The sequence below is a fragment of the Oreochromis niloticus genome, linkage group LG17 (genome assembly GCF_001858045.2).
Source record: "Oreochromis niloticus isolate F11D_XX linkage group LG17, O_niloticus_UMD_NMBU, whole genome shotgun sequence".
NCBI lineage: Eukaryota > Metazoa > Chordata > Actinopteri > Cichliformes > Cichlidae > Oreochromis > Oreochromis niloticus.
Genome location: NC_031981.2, coordinates 26,400,658 through 26,417,028, shown reverse-complemented (window position 1 = coordinate 26,417,028; position 16,371 = coordinate 26,400,658). Strand labels below are relative to the sequence as shown.

Below are 16,371 nucleotides of genomic sequence, written 5' to 3'. Positions count from 1 at the left end.
AGACATTGTGCAAACGGTCTTTGATCTTTTGACGAGGTTTTCAGTGCAGTGAACGGGTGAACTTTGAGATTGTTTCAGATTTTTGAGGCTGTTGTTTTATTTCAAGAGAGGGTGTTTGAGTAGACATGGATATGTCTGAGAGGGGCCCAAAAATTTTTGTAGTAGTGCACTCAGAAAAAACCTGTCAGGTGATTTTGTTTGGTACTTTGATGAGCTAATAATCAGCTCTCTTTTTTCATTTTTGTTCTAAGCAGGCCTGGAAGAGAGTGAACTGACGGCGCTGACAAAATTACCAAGTAAGGATTGCAGCGAGTCAATCCAGTCAAAAGTATAGAGAACTATTTTCCTAAAAAGGAAAACAAAATAAAACAAATGATTGAGCTCATTTTGCTGATGTGGAGCATCTGATGACGTGCGCAGAAGGCTGCAGATCAGCAAAAATATCATGTGTGAATGCATGTGAGTGAATGCGAGTGACTGGACCAAGGGGGGAAAGAAATAAAAGGTTGACAAACAGGAAAAGTGGAAGACTTAAATCTGGGGATGCTGATGTTCCTTTGAGTGAATTTCTGTTTTATTGATTTGGGTTAGACCATGTTATTACATTATAAAATGCTAAAAGGGAAACATTGTTTGATATAACTCATGTTACCATTAACTGAAGAAACACAGGACTGATGACAGTTCTGTTTAAGTTTATTTTTGTCATGACACAGATTGGATCATAAAGGGGGCGTATGAAATGTAAAGTACAGGTTTTGTTTCCAGGAAATTCCAAGGATCCAGAGTTCGATGGAGCAAGGAGTTCGAGAAGATTTGACATGATGATTAAATTGATTTTATTCCTTAAACACAGGTTTTAGGTCTGAAGCAAAATACCGGAGAGGAGGATTGCTGAGCTGTTTGGAGAAATGATATGACTAACCTTTTTTCCCTTTTAATTTGTTAAGCGTGGGTGGAGCATTTTGAGTTTTTTGCCACATGAGATGTGTCAAAAAAGAGAGGGGTTTAAGATTTAATTTGTTTAATTTGAAATGGGTTTAGGATGATTTTAGTGGTTTTTTTTGATAATGTAGAGATGGTAAAATTCTTTAAATTCTTTAAAGAAAGGATTAAAATGAACTGAATTCGGTTTAGAAGATGAATTGCTGGTGTTGATAAGAAGTTGTACACCAAACTTAAAGGGGAACTGTGGGAATAATAATAATGGGGAAGATGTTAGGAGTAGAAAATGTGTGATCTCTTTTTGATTTTTAGAATAAAGTTGTTATAATGTAGGCTTTAGAAACAGATAGTAAATAGATTTATTTCTAGGGTAGAGGAGAGCTTTTATGAGGATGTTAAAAGTCTCGCTGACTCAAATGAATAATATTGGAGATTAAATATGTAGAAATGATTTTTTCTTACACATTGCAATCGTGCTCATTAACAGAGTTGATGTTCGGTCCATTTAAGGTCATAAGCTTCGATGAGCGTTATGTCTCAGTCGATATATTGTAGGGGACTTGGAGCAACAGAAGGATAAACAGCATTCACGCTTACAAACACATATGGTTTAAACATAGCTGAGGCCCAGGGCCTGAAAGTCATTCAGCTTTTAACTGAATTTGAGTTGGCCCAGTAACAAGTGACAGACAAGAGGAACTAAATAGGAGTTGGCGTGTAACTAAACTATGTGACATGTAAAATATTGAGATAACACATGCAGCTCTAAATTAGTCTTATTATAAAATGCAGTTACAGAATAACAAATGCTTGTTGAAGTGACCAAGTTTTTGTTTAAAACAGAAGCAAAAGGGGAGAAAGCTTATATATTTTGTTTAAGTCTGATAAAGTATAAATTAGAATGTATCATAACATTAAGAGCAGCAAAAATGAAATAAAATGATATATTAAAACAGGGTATAACACAGGAAATGTGAGTTCTAAAATACAGTTAGAGTTCAGCTTTTAGCTATGATGAAATTTACTTAGGAGCTATTGATAATGTGCTTACACTTAGTGATTAAAGTGGTTGTTTTTTCTTTGATCCTTTAGTAGAATAAGTGTTTATGATGATTTTTCTTGTGAAAGGTGACGTTAAGGGAGAGCTCCGTGCAGCAGCGACAGTTTTGTGCACAGGAGCAACAGGAAGCACATGCAGAGACGTGCTTCCTTTGATCCTCTTAAAGACAGCGCTTTCAGAGGTTTACAAATGCTGAGTACGGTTGAATGAGATATAAAAATAAAAGTCAAAAACCAAATACGAAATTAGGTTCATGTTTTGAGTAATATTAGGTTGAATCAGGTTTGAATAAAGAGAACTAGAGAGGGTCAGAGCTAAGAACAGTGATCCTAATGTCCATGACGTCAGGGGTGGACAGGGAGGCAGCTGAATGGGCCAAGGAGTGACCCAACATAATGTATGGCGACCTCTGGTGTGCCAGAGGTCGAGAGAGGGGATTGAGAGGAGTAGGAATATTTTACTGCTATTATTTGCTGCTATTAGTATAATCATCATTACCATTTCATTATTAATAGTGATGTTGCATCCAGATGCATTCAGATGTTCAAATATATGGGTATTATATTAGTCTTTATTACAAATCCAGAAGAACCACTTTAAATTGTTGAGTTGAATCTATTGAATGTTTTTATATTCTTATACTGAAGTCTTCAGTGGGTGAAGCACTCAAAGAGCAGGGACAGGAAACACGTCTGCAAGGCATGCTTTTGCAGAAGTGAAACTGAAAGCAGACTCTGAATGCAAGTACTGTGAGTAGGATATGAAACTGTATTAAGCTTTTAGTAGAGGCTTTTGATTAAAACATTTATTCAGTAGATTACATATATAGTTCCAGTTAGGTTATTATATGTAAGGATGAGCCTCTGTTCTGGTGAAAGGTCAGAAGTGCAACGGGTGAGATGTGAGAGTATTTAAGGGCGAGACACACATACAGACACATATAGTGAGAGAGGTCATGACACGTACGCAGTACACAGCACGCACGCGCCCCCGCACGTGCACGCACACACACATATTAGATAGACTCCTTTGAGTAGGTAAAAGTTTAATTATGTTTTGCTTGCGACTGCAAAGTTGTGCCTGCATGAGTGACATTTTGTGCAGAACGTGGACCTGATGTTCCAGAAGATAAGCCTGGGCAGGATGGAGACAGGAAGCACCTGGCTTCGACCCGAAGAAGATGTTCTGTTTTAAACTATGTTAAAAGTCATTGTGGTTTTGAGTTGACGTATGCTATATTAAATCTGCCTAGCAACAGAAGAGGGGGCGGTACAATTCTCACCTCTATAAAGTCTTTGTTTTGACTTTTGTAAGACAGTTCAATACTGAATCTGAGCAGTGTTGGCTCCGCATATGTGTATTCATTAAAATGCCGTCTAATTTGCACCCGGCTGGATCTGTGGTTATTTTTGGATTTCCCCTCAATATTCTGAACCTTAACAGTGTTCTCTCCCAACATGTGCTGTTTTCTGTATTATTTTGGCAACCCCTGATGCATTGCTGTGTGCACATTAAAAATATTTCTTTTATTCCTAACACCAGTCCACCTTTTTCATTTCTCACTTAAGAAATGAACTAATTCCTAATTTATCACATTTAAGTTTACTTCAATACAATCCAATTGAATTTTATTTATATAGCGCCAAATCACAACAAAAGTTGCCTCAAGGCGCTTCATAGATACAGAGAAAAACCCAACAATCATGTGACCCCCTATTGAGCAAGAACTTTGACAACAGTGGGAAGGAAAAACTCCCTTTTTAACAGGAAGAAACCTCCGGCAGATAACTTAAGCTGTGTGACAGCACCTTGCGTTTATGCCAGGCTGTGAGCTGCCCTAAATCTACTTGCTACACCCCCTTTTCACCCAGTTTAATTTTTTCAATCCTAGTTTAAACTATTCCTGACTTCCCTCAGTGCACACTGTAAAGTGTAAAAGATACAATTAGCTTTCTCCTGGTAAAAGGTCCTACATTATTTTCTCAACCTTTGGAAACATCCTCTATCGATTTAACCCATTTCATCTTTAAAACTTAGGCCTGATTTCTTCGCCCCCTTTAACGGGTAGCGCATATCCGGTCTGAACTCTGTGTTTGGGCAATTTAAGAATTGTTGCAGGATTTTTATGTTATATAAAGTCCCTCTCATCACTTTTATGCTCCCATTATAACCTGTGTCTAACAAGCTTTTGATCTTCTTTGCAATGTAAACAACTAGGTGTCTTTGTGCTCTGTTCTTCTCCTTTCTCTGGTTGGTTCCATTCGGTCCTAAAACCCATTTCAAATTAAACCTTAAATCCTGTAACTCCCCCCTTTTGTGACACATCTTATGTGTTACAAACTCAAAATCCTTCACTCGAGCTTAGGAAATTAAAAGAAAAAGGTTAGTCATATCATATTAGGTATACATGCTCCGGCCCTTCAAACCTGTGTTTAAGGGATGAAATCAAATTAATCATCATGTCAAATCTTTTCTTGGCTCCATCCACAGCCTGCATCCTTGGAACTTCCTAGAAACAAAAACCTGTATGTTAACCTCAACTTCACATTTCATACTGAGTTTTTCCTCACTTATGATCCAATCTGTGTTATAAGAAAGGAAACTTAAAACAGAACAGTTATCAGTCATGTGTCCAACCTTAGTCCAATCTTTATCTCAGTGTCCAGTCGGTCCTCGTCCATCCAGTCACCGTCCATTTACACACATCCCCTCACACGCATTAACATCGGGTATTGCTAATAGTGGAGACTCCCGCACAAATAATCAGATTCTCCACTCTCAGCAAAATCAACTCATTTATTTTCTTTTTACTTTTTTCTAGGAAAATAGTTCTTTATGGTTTTGGACTGGATTGGCTTGCTGCAATCCTTTTAGACAGAGACTTAGCCTTCTCCTCCGCCCATTGTAATCTGGAGAAGGTCACCTTATGTTTGTTCTCCCGAGACTTTTGTCAGCGCTGTTATTCACTCTTTTGCAGGCCTGCTTAGAACAAAAATGAGAAAAAGAGAGCTGATTATTAGCTCATCAAAACACAAAACAAAATCACCTGACAGGTTTTTTCTAAGTGCACTGTTACAAAAATAATGGGCCCAATTCTAGACATGTCCATGTTCAATAAAACTCCCTCTGTTAAAATAAGAAAACAACACAAATCTAACCGATAGAAGTAACCCATCACTACAACAACAACCTCAACAATCTTAAACACAGAACCTTTTGCCACAAGTTCTTCAGGGTCCTGACACTCTCAGGTCAACTAACATCATCTCACCTGCTCAATACACAGAAAATCTCGTTAAACGCCACACAACTTGCACACCATCAACACTAAATTCTAAATTTTCTCTTCTAAAAACTACTACACACTAAGCGAGTTGGACAAGATGATAAACAGACTCCTATGCTAAACCTGCAATCTGATCTTCATGAACTCTTTTGTATTCTAAGGTTAATGCATTTTCTATATGTGTGTGTGATTGTGTATGTTTTTTTTGTGGTTTTTTCAGACTCCTTCACAATTTTCCACTTAAACAGTCAGTTTTCTCTTTCCCAAATTTGCTAACCCCAATTTTGATTTCCCACCTTAAATAACAGCATTCCTTGTCCTCAGCCAGAAGTTAGGGCCCACTTGTCAGGTTTATGGAGACATGGCGCTGTGAACAATTCACCCTGAAAGACAGGGAGTGTTTTCTCTGGTCATTGTTAATGACATTTCCCCCTCTGCCTCAGCCCAGCGGTTTTACCCTTGAAGTCCCGTCTTCTTCACTTCATCTCACCAGTGAGTCTGAGCTCACAGGGATTGAGGCCGAGTAATCGTGACTGTGCCTGCCTTAGGTTGTCCCAGGGTTTCGAGGTGGGATCTTACCCGTCATGGGCTATCCAGCCTTCCATACTCGCCTGATACGGGGGCCAAGTGGGCAGGGGTGCTATGAGGGGAGGGGACACACTGGCTCTGGAAATTTTCTTTGTTTCATCCAAAATTTGTCGAGATAAAAATGGCTTGCCCACTCTCCAACAGAGAGTCTACACTTTTACCGTACTGCTCAAAATCTCATTGTGGATCCCTGTTTTTGAAATAAATCAGATGTAAAATGCTCACTTTTTACTTTTTGTTGCTGTTTTGTTTTTTTGTTTTTGTTTTTTAAATAGCATGCTTCTTATCATCTGCAGTGTGACAATTTTTTATTTATTTTTTTACAGGCTAATCAACCTCTTATTTTCTGTATTTACAATCTACAAACCCTCTTTAGTTCTACTAAATCTTGATCTAAAAACAATACACCCTTATTCCACGCACACACTTTTCTCTCAGAGTTCCTCTGTTCACACATTCTCCTATGTGTTATTATTACTTATTTATTATTTTGTACAAATCACACAGACTCATTCAAATCGAGTACTCACAACATTCACACACTTAGAATCACTCGAAAAACACGCTTTCGTAAGAGTATTTTATCAAACATGCTTGTTCAGAATCAGAAAGAGGAAGTAGACAACACTCAGTAACTGCATCTGTCCTCTTAAAAGAGAAGAGAAATAAACACATATGGGACAATTCTCCCCATCTTAGACAAAATGTGACCTTAAATGTCCGTTTCTAAGTCATGTTCTTCTCTACACACGACTCTTGGCCTCCAGGGCATAAAACTTTGAGCATAATCTTTTACTTTACCAGAACTAGTACTTTACCAGAACCCTCATACTAAGACTAAGACTGCTATATGTGCAATTCTTTCTTTGACAAAGTTGTATTTTGTATTTTCTTACTCAGTTGTATATAGTGTTGGTATTCTATTTTATTCTATTGTATATATCATTCTATTCTACCTTATTTTATTGCATTCCAGTGTTTTCTAATTTTTGCTGCATAACTTTGCACTTTTGCTGTAACCAAAACAAATTTCCCACCTGTGGGACTAATAAAGGTCATCTTTATCTTTAACTAGCCGTAATCTAAATCCTGTCTCATCCACTACTAAAGTTCTAGTTCAATGAACACATGTGTCGCAGTTTAAAATTAAAAGAGGAAGTAACTCACACCTAAGAACTTTGTGTGTGTTAATGTCTGTGTCCCTTTAAATGAAAAAAGGTGAACACATATGGTGAGTCCCCCTCAATTTACACAAAATATGACATTAAATATCCTTTTCTAATTCCTGTTCTTCTTTGAACACCCTGAATGACCCCCAGGTCATAACCTTTGGACTTATAACTCTGATATAAGTCCACACAGCGCACCAAGCACAGAGAAAATTCAACCTCAGTGCTTCAGAATTTTCCTCAAAATTCAGAAACTGTTTCTGTCATTTATCTGCCCAAGAACTTCATCATATGGACCTCGCTGGGTCCAGTAATCTTCAGCACATGTACATCACTGCAGCCAGTGAAGATTTAAAAACAGTTTCTTGTCTCAGTTTACCCAGTATTAACTTATCAGATCGACCGCAGCCGATCCATCAATCTCAGCACAATTGTGTGTCCACATGTACACAACTCAAGATCACAGCTGACTCGATTCTCTGAAATCCTGAGTCAGTTAAACACCTTGCTAAACTCAAGGTGTCCTTTTCTCGGACTCCCTCGTCCGAGCTCACTCTTTTTACCCCGTCATCTCCACCGGAATGTTACGAGATCTTCATAGACCCAAAAGTAAGCATATTATTTCCCTGGTCAAAAGTCAAGCCGTTCCTCACACAGTAATTCTTAATCCAACAGCCTTTGTGTTTTGAAACTAAAAAGAGGAAGGAACAGCGCCCAATTTAAACTGCGCATGTTGTCACTGAACAACACACACACACAGACACAGACCCAGGGCAATTCTTCCTGGATCATTTACCAACATTCAAACCAACATAGTCCGCATTGATTATTCTTCTGGACCTCAACGGATCCACCAAAATTCATGTAAATATATCAACCATTCACCGATTTATTTCTTTTCCTCAGACCTCGCCAGATCTGTTATCAACAACGCTGCACACTCAGAATTCAGCCAATTTGCACAAATTTGCTTATTGAACAGGTTTGTGCTTACCTTTTTAATCTTTTTAGACCGGTCCTCTGTTTGCCTCATATCAGATCCAACCTTCGGCCACATTTGTTCTCTCTGATCTAATCTAAAAACTTCACGGTCTGCCTCGCCCATGCAATACACAGAATCTCTTTTCCCTTTTTCTTTGACAAGAGATACTCAAAAATTCTGCAAATTCTCTGCACTCAGGAAGAGGCTCACAGCTTTATTTATTACTCTGTTTCTGGTTGGATTAAAATAACTCTTATATTAGAATCACCCTGTCCAGTGATACTGTATTTCAAAATCACCAAATGCACGCTCACAAAACAGGGAAAATGCTTCAGCAGCCTCAATGGGATTCCCGTGTTTTTCCAGGCACCTAAATATAATGAAACAACGGCACAAAAAGCTGTATAATTCTGGTTCTGACCGTCTTATTTCTGCAGTCACTGTAAACCCATAAAGATTCTCTAGCGTCTCAGCCCGACATATGCATTTCATATAAACAAAATCCCCTGCACGTGAATACTCAATTTGACACGATCCAGAAATGAGCATGCCTTTATATCTACCTCTCATTAAATCAATGTGTGTCTTTTGTTAAAATTAAAAGGGGAAGTGACCGCACCCAAATTTTAACTGCGCACTTTTTCACCAGCAAGAAAAGAACGGAAAAAGAAACTTTTCAAAGCCTCTCACACACCCAGCCTGCAGCCGGCTGACACTTTAAATCATTTCAGACAGTTTTCTACGTCACAACCTCAGTTCAGTTCGACCCGGATATGCACACTGCCGCTTGTCTTTTAGACGCCAACAGGTCCGCAGATTCTCCCGGAATATCAACAAAAACACAGCTTTTCACGGGCCACGGCGGGTCCACAAATGCACAGGTAATGCTTTTAATCGTCTCTCATAACTCACAGTATCTATTATCAGACTTTCACTTTTAATTTCACTTTTACTTGATCGGCTCGGTTTGCTACAAAACCTCAAGCTCACGGCTGGCCTGAGTTTCTCTTAGATCATATATCAACTCCTCGGACCCTTGTGTCCGGTATTTACTCTTTATTCCTTACTCACAAATCAGTCTCTTTTCTCTCTATTTCCTTAAAACAACGTCTCGGATTACTTTTAGCTCAGTACGGCTTTTTCCGAGCCTGACCGTAAATGCAACAATACTCTTAAGTTTCACTTTCGTTGCAAACAAAGATTTTCATTTCAAACAAAACTCAAAACAGAGATCAACGGATGACCACCTGACTACCTGTTTTAGAATTATAATCCACTACAGCACAATTTCTGTTTAAGAAGTTTGTGCCTTACCTTTTTTATTATGTGGGCCCAGTAGTCAAGCAATCACCATGACGTCTGCCGTCCGATCACCTGATCTGGCCTCGACCTACGCCGACAACAAACACCTGTACTTCTTTCTACTGATCTTCAGATGCCTCGCATCCTCCACCAAATGAAGCAAGATCGATCAACTGGAGACCAGAACAACAAACGACGGAGGCACCAGACAAGTGCAATCAAACGATGAGTTTATTAACACCAGAGAGGAACCATCAGCATATGTCTTCCTCTGACAAAAATACATTGAATGCTGGTTTTATAGCATAGAAAATTAACGCCCACACATACACGTCAAATACAGGTCAAAAATACATTGTTTACAGACATGAGCAGATCTCGTACATCTTAATAACTATAAACAGTCATGTAACTTCTCTTTTCTATAACACTTGCCTTTTAAGGTAATAAACTTCAAGCTTCAGGGTCTCTAAGGGCTAATAATGGACCCTCGTCACCAATCACTAAGTAGACAGAATTGGCGCAGGTCTCAAAGTAAAGCAGAAGACACTTGGGCCTTCGCTCAGGCCTGCTACTAGATTTAATGTGTATTGTAAGCATGCATGCAATTAACCTGCTATGTTCTCATCCTCCCTCAACATGTATCTGTCATGAAACGCTATGTGGCAGGCAGGAATTGGACCCAAAATGCAGGCTCGTAGACACAAGGGATGAACTCAAAACCACAGCTTTATTCACAGGCTGGGAAAGCATACAAAGTAAACTAAACTGGGGAATAACACACTAAACTTACAGGGAGACACCAGGAGATCCACACAGCATGAGGGACGACGCGACACTGACTCAGAGAAACACAGGGTTTAAATACACTGGGAAGTAACGAGGGGAATGAGACACAGAAGGAGAGCACAGCTGGGAGAAATCAGGACTGACGAGACAAGGGAGCAAAGCAGGACACATTTACATAAGACACGGACCTTCAAAGTAAAACAGGAAGTATGACACAGAGACATGAACTTGGCACAGTGGAGACAGCAACTAAGAAACACAGAGACATAAACCATAAGACAGAGGACTCTAAGAACCGAAAGACACAGAGGGAAACTCAACATGCAGACAGACTACACAGAACAGAGGGGACACAGAGAAACACGAAGGGCAAGGGATCAAAACTAGAAACGATACAACTCACAAGCACAATATTACAAAAATCATAAAGAATTAAACATGCTGGGTCAGGGGACCCAGGACCCTGACAGTATCACCTGGACACTCTCACCAGTGAAGCTTAAAACCCTCTTGGATGGAACATCAACTCTAAACAAGCACAGTTATGCATTGTGTATAGAATGAACTCAACCTGTGAATAGAAAGGTCACTGTGATGACAAACATATTCAATGCAATATGAACCCTGTAAGAAATATTACTGATAAAATAATGCTGTAAAACAAGTTATTAATGCATTTATCATAAGGCAGGTTATATGGTAACAATAAAAGAATCTCTGAATCCCAACAAGCTCTTAAGCAGGTGATTAAGCTGCTTCCACATCCTGCAAGAAGCAACCGGGACAGCTGACTACTTTTACAAATTCTCTTTTCACATTTCTTTAGGTTACCGAAAAATGATCAAATGTAAGCAGCTCTAACTCTGACTCTTTTCTGACACAGGTAGGATGGACCTTGTCGCTTGACAAGTTGTCATTTTAATCCTACATCCAAAAAAACCTAATAAAGAATTCATAAGAACTAGTGCGTTGTCTTTATTATAATATTTTTTAATTTCCAATCAATCAATTAATTAATAAAAATGCAAACTAGGGTAATGGAACCCCTGGTTTCCATTGCATCCCCTAAAATTCCAAATACCTGAGTTTAATTATGAGGTGCTGTTAGAACAAGGAAACCAAGCCTTGCTTAACAATGGAACTGCCCTGCATCCAAGTACCAAACTGAAATCTGATATATTGCAGAATTTGATAATGCAGCTGTGGCCCTGATAACAGAGCATCCATGCTTATATGAGCAAGGTTCAGTCACTGGCTATTAAGGATGGAAAGCCAGCCTGAAATAGAAAATGGCAAACTAGACTGTTAAAAGAAAATTGTACATAATGTGATCAGCTACATGAAATGTGCTCTTTTTATGTATCACTAAGCAAACCACATGTCTATGTGACTTTTCACCTAATAACTTTTGTGATGAACTTATTTGCCAACTAACAGCTTCCTCTTTCTGTAAGAACATACAGATTTAGAAAAGGGGAACCTCAGCTCAGAGTTCTTAGAATAACTCTGTGCTCTTTGTACACACACACACACACACACACACACAAGAAAAGTATAAATAAAGCACGCAGACAGTGATGAGACGCATGTCGTGCGTTCATGACTGTCCTCGCGAGTGAAAAGACAACTGCAGTGTTTGTGTTTTCTAACTCAGGGGTCTTAGCTGAAGAACTACGGGGTGATTTAAAGAAATCCCCTGTCATAGACTAAGGAACATCGGCCGTCAAAAGCTGACCATTAACTCAGTGAAAGAGGGGCGAAGTGGCAGCCGAACCACACACCCCATAATGCGGATTTTTTTTTTTTTTTTTAAATGTGGCAAACCAAACATTTTTCGAATACAGCCTTTCACAGATGACGCCCTTTACCACAAGTATACAAGTTTGATTTATCCTGCTGCTGCTCCTTCCTCCATTTGGAGGGAGAGAAGTAAATAGTACCGATAACTATTTACTGGCAGGCGAAACAAACATCTTATCACCATGCTTCTCGTGCCATTTACTCGCTAGTCCCAAAAGTTGGATTGTTATCACCATGAATGAAAACTTAGAAGTGAGTGTTTTCTCTGTTAAATCAATCTATTCATAAGCACATGTAAAAACAACACAGGCTGACCATGGTGCTGTACATAGTAAAAAAGCAGATCAAAAACAGACAAACTACAGAACAAAACTCTGTTACAATTAAAAGCTAATGATTAGAAATGTATTTTCAACCGGGTTTTAAAAATGTCAAGTGTTGGAGATCCTAATTTCAAGAGGCAGACTGTTCCAAAGTTTGTGCGCAGCAATCGCAAGGTCAGGTCTCCTGCATTTTTATTAATTAATTGATTGATTGGAAATTAAAAAAATTATAATAAAGACAACGCACTAGTTCTTATGAATTCTTTATTAGGTTTTTATGGATGTAGGATTAAAATGACAACTTGTCAAGCGTCAAGGTCCATCCTACCTGTGTCAGAAAAGAGTCAAAGTTAGAGCTGCTTACATTTGATCATTTTTCGGTAACCTAAAGATATGTGAAAAGAGAATTTGTAAAAGTAGTCCGCTGTCCCGGTTGCTTCTTGCAGGATGTGGAAGCAGCTTAATCACCTGCTTAAGAGCTCCTGGAGGAGACCAGTGTGCCGGGTTAGGGGAGTACAGGGAGTGCAGAATTATTAGGCAAATGAGTATTTTGTCCACATCATCCTCTTCATGCATGTTGTCTTACTCCAAGCTGTATAGGCTCGAAAGCCTACTACCAATTAAGCATATTAGGTGATGTGCATCTCTGTAATGAGAAGGGGTGTGGTCTAATGACATCAACACCCTATATCAGGTGTGCATAATTATTAGGCAACTTCCGTTCCTTTGGCAAAATGGGTCAAAAGAAGGACTTGACAGGCTCAGAAAAGTCAAAAATAGTGAGCTATCTTGCAGAGGGATGCAGCAGTCTTAAAATTGCAAAGCTTCTGAAGCGTGATCACCGAACAATCAAGCGTTTCATTCAAAATAGTCAACAGGGTCGCAAGAAGCGTGTGGAAAAACCAAGACGCAAAATAACTGCCCATGAACTGAGAAAAGTCAAGCGTGCAGCTGCCAAGATGCCACTTGCCACCAGTTTGGCCATATTTCAGAGCTGCAGCATCACTGGAGTGCCCAAAAGCACAAGGTGTGCAATACTCAGAGACATGGCCAAGGTAAGAAAGGCTGAAAGACGACCACCACTGAACAAGACACACAAGCTGAAACGTCAAGACTGGGCCAAGAAATATCTCAAGACTGATTTTTCTAAGGTTTTATGGACTGATGAAATGAGAGTGAGTCTTGATGGGCCAGATGGATGGGCCCGTGGCTGGATTGGTAAAGGGCAGAGAGCTCCAGTCCGACTCAGACGCCAGCAAGGTGGAGGTGGAGTACTGGTTTGGGCTGGTATCATCAAAGATGAGCTTGTGGGGCCTTTTCGGGTTGAGGATGGAGTCAAGCTCAACTCCCAGTCCTACTGCCAGTTTCTGGAAGACACCTTCTCCAAGCAGTGGTACAGGAAGAAGTCTGCATCCTTCAAGAAAAACATGATTTCCATGCAGGACAATGCTCCATCACACGCGTCCAAGTACTCCACAGCGTGGCTGGCAAGAAAGGGTATAAAAGAAGAAAAACTAATGACATGGCCTCCTTGTTCACCTGATCTGAACCCCATTGAGAACCTGTGGTCCATCATCAAATGTGAGATTTACAAGGAGGGAAAACAGTACACCTCTCTGAACAGTGTCTGGGAGGCTGTGGTTGCTGCTGCATGCAATGTTGATGGTGAACAGATCAAAACACTGACAGAATCCATGGATGGCAGGCTTTTGAGTGTCCTTGCAAAGAAAGGTGCCTATATTGGTCGCTGATTTGTTTTTGTTTTGTTTTTGAATGTCAGAAATGTATATTTGTGAATGTGGAGATGTTATATTGGTTTCACTGGTAAAAATAAATAATTGAAATGGGTATATATTTGTTTTTTGTTAAGTTGCCTAATAATTATGCACAGTAATCGTCACCTGCACACACAGATATCCCCCTAAAATAGCTAAAACTAAAAACAAACTAAAAACTACTTCCAAAAACATTCAGCTTTGATATTAATGAGTTTTTTGGGTTCATTGAGAACATGGTTGTTGTTCAATAATAAGATTATTCCTCAAAAATACAACTTGCCTAATAATTCTGCACTCCCTGTATGGTTAGATAGTAATGGTTGAAGCATATGTTATTGATTTGTTTATAGCACGTTTTGGAAATATGTATATGTTTGTTATGTGCTCTAATGTAATTGTATGTTAATGTTTTCACTTTGATTAGTTAACCCCCATACTCAGGCTAGTCCGGATGCTCACCCGAGTAGGTAGAGTATAAAAGGAAGCCATTTTGTTTTTAGTGTTTGTGCTGTTAATACGTGCCTTCTTTAATAAAGTGCCAGTCTCGCGTCATATTATTGGAAGGAACCCGTGACCGCTGGTCAAAAACTGACAGGGGGGTCAAGGTTGTGATCTCAGTGAAGAGGTAGATACGCAGAGACAGCATGAGTATTAGAGGGCGTGGCCTGAAGAAACGAGACAGGGTATATTACTGTGTTTAAACATATGTTAAAAGGTTAAAAAACTTGCTAATTCATGGTGTTTTTATGTTAATTCAGGTAAAATGGCTAAAATATGTGTTCAGACTCTTATTGTGAAAGGGTACGCTGTAGCGTGACTCCTGTGATCAGCCACACCCAATCGGGTTGTTCCTTCTTTTTGATGCTGGAGAGGGAGAAATGCAGATAGTCGTTGCGGAGCTGCTGTCTAAACGAGTGAAAAAAATATTAAAAAACAAGTCAGAAGCCTACATAAAGCCATTTTTGTACTCTGGAGAATATATTTTTTTTTTTCCGACCTGTCTTTGCCTTGGTGACGTTGTGAACGTAACCGAACGGGACTTGGTGAGTTCAGAAATTGTATTTTATTTCATGCAAGAAATGTTTTGTTGTATTATATTGCTCATTTCATGCAAATTGAAAGTCAAGGTAGCAGATTTATGCTGTTTTATGTTAAAAAACGGTGGATTGGTGCTTGACCGACACACAGGCTGCAGTTCAAAGGCCTTTGACGGTGTTTCAGCGCGCCATGTTGGCGTCACCTCATTTACGGCTGAATAAGCTGGAAAAAACGGACTTTTACTGTTATTTAAGGGCTACCCGTGTGTTATTTTCAAATGTTTATGTATATTGCTTTGTTGTTATGGTAGGCCATTAAGGTTTGGATCGGGAAATGCCGAGCTAGAATCGGAGTTTGATCCGCTGAGCGAGAAACAAGATGGCGAGCCACCCAGGGACCCATTGAACTGTACCGAGCAGGAAAAAGGAAAACCGCCCCCTGCTGGACGTTGAACTCTTTCACTAAAAAACTGGTAGGATTAATCCATACACCTCTGCAAAAGAACAGTGGACTTTCAAAGCACTGGATAATCGTTCAGAGCAATTCCAGGATTTATAGTTAAAGGACACAGAGACAATTTTCTTTTGTTTATTTGTTTGTTTAAGGGATTTGTTCAGCCTTTTGCTGAATTGTTTTCAGTTTTTACATGTTTTTGTAATTTATTTTGGTCAACCTTACATTTTAATGCTGTAATGGTGTTAATGGAAATGTAAATAATTTTGTTGGGTTAAAACAAAATAAGAACTGGTTGAAATGTACAGGTGAACTTAGACCAAGATTAAATTAAATCTTGGGCTTAAAAGAACTAAACTTGATTTAAAATAACACAGTGTTAATTCAAATAGATCAAAGGATAGACTTGAACTTAGAACTTGGAATAAATAAAACAATAACCTAGGTTGAAAATAACATCCTTTTAAAGCCCAATAAGAGGTTTTGAAATAAATAGGATAAATTAACAGAAATTACTGAACTAAAAGGGAAAGAAAATACCTCGTTTTCTTTAAATGTGAATTTGAATGTTTTATATAATGTTTGTCAACTGTCTATTATCTGTTTTTTTGCAAAATAACAAGCCGGCAATTTAAACTTATTTTCTGGTCTGTGGTCTTTATTACATCCTACACTCATTACTACTCTAGTAGTCGAACCTAACTGGTCCTAGTGTACTGTAACGACTCCAGAAGTGTTACAATTGCAGACCCGTACATCATACGCTCTCCAGCTACTACTAGCTCCTGTACACTTAATGACGTCACACAAATCAAATGTGAATGAGCTGGTAGACCCTTTACCATAATTCAACCCTAT

General features: G+C 39.0%; 1 long non-coding RNA gene across 1 annotated transcript; it reads left to right on the top strand.

Moving 5' to 3' along the window:
* Positions 1–14,299: 14,299 nt before the first annotated feature.
* Positions 14,300–16,153, top strand: LOC109195056 (uncharacterized). The gene is made up of 2 exons (XR_002056727.2): positions 14,300–15,065; positions 15,371–16,153. It is a non-coding gene; the product is annotated as an uncharacterized LOC109195056 (long non-coding RNA).
* Positions 16,154–16,371: the final 218 nt, after the last annotated feature.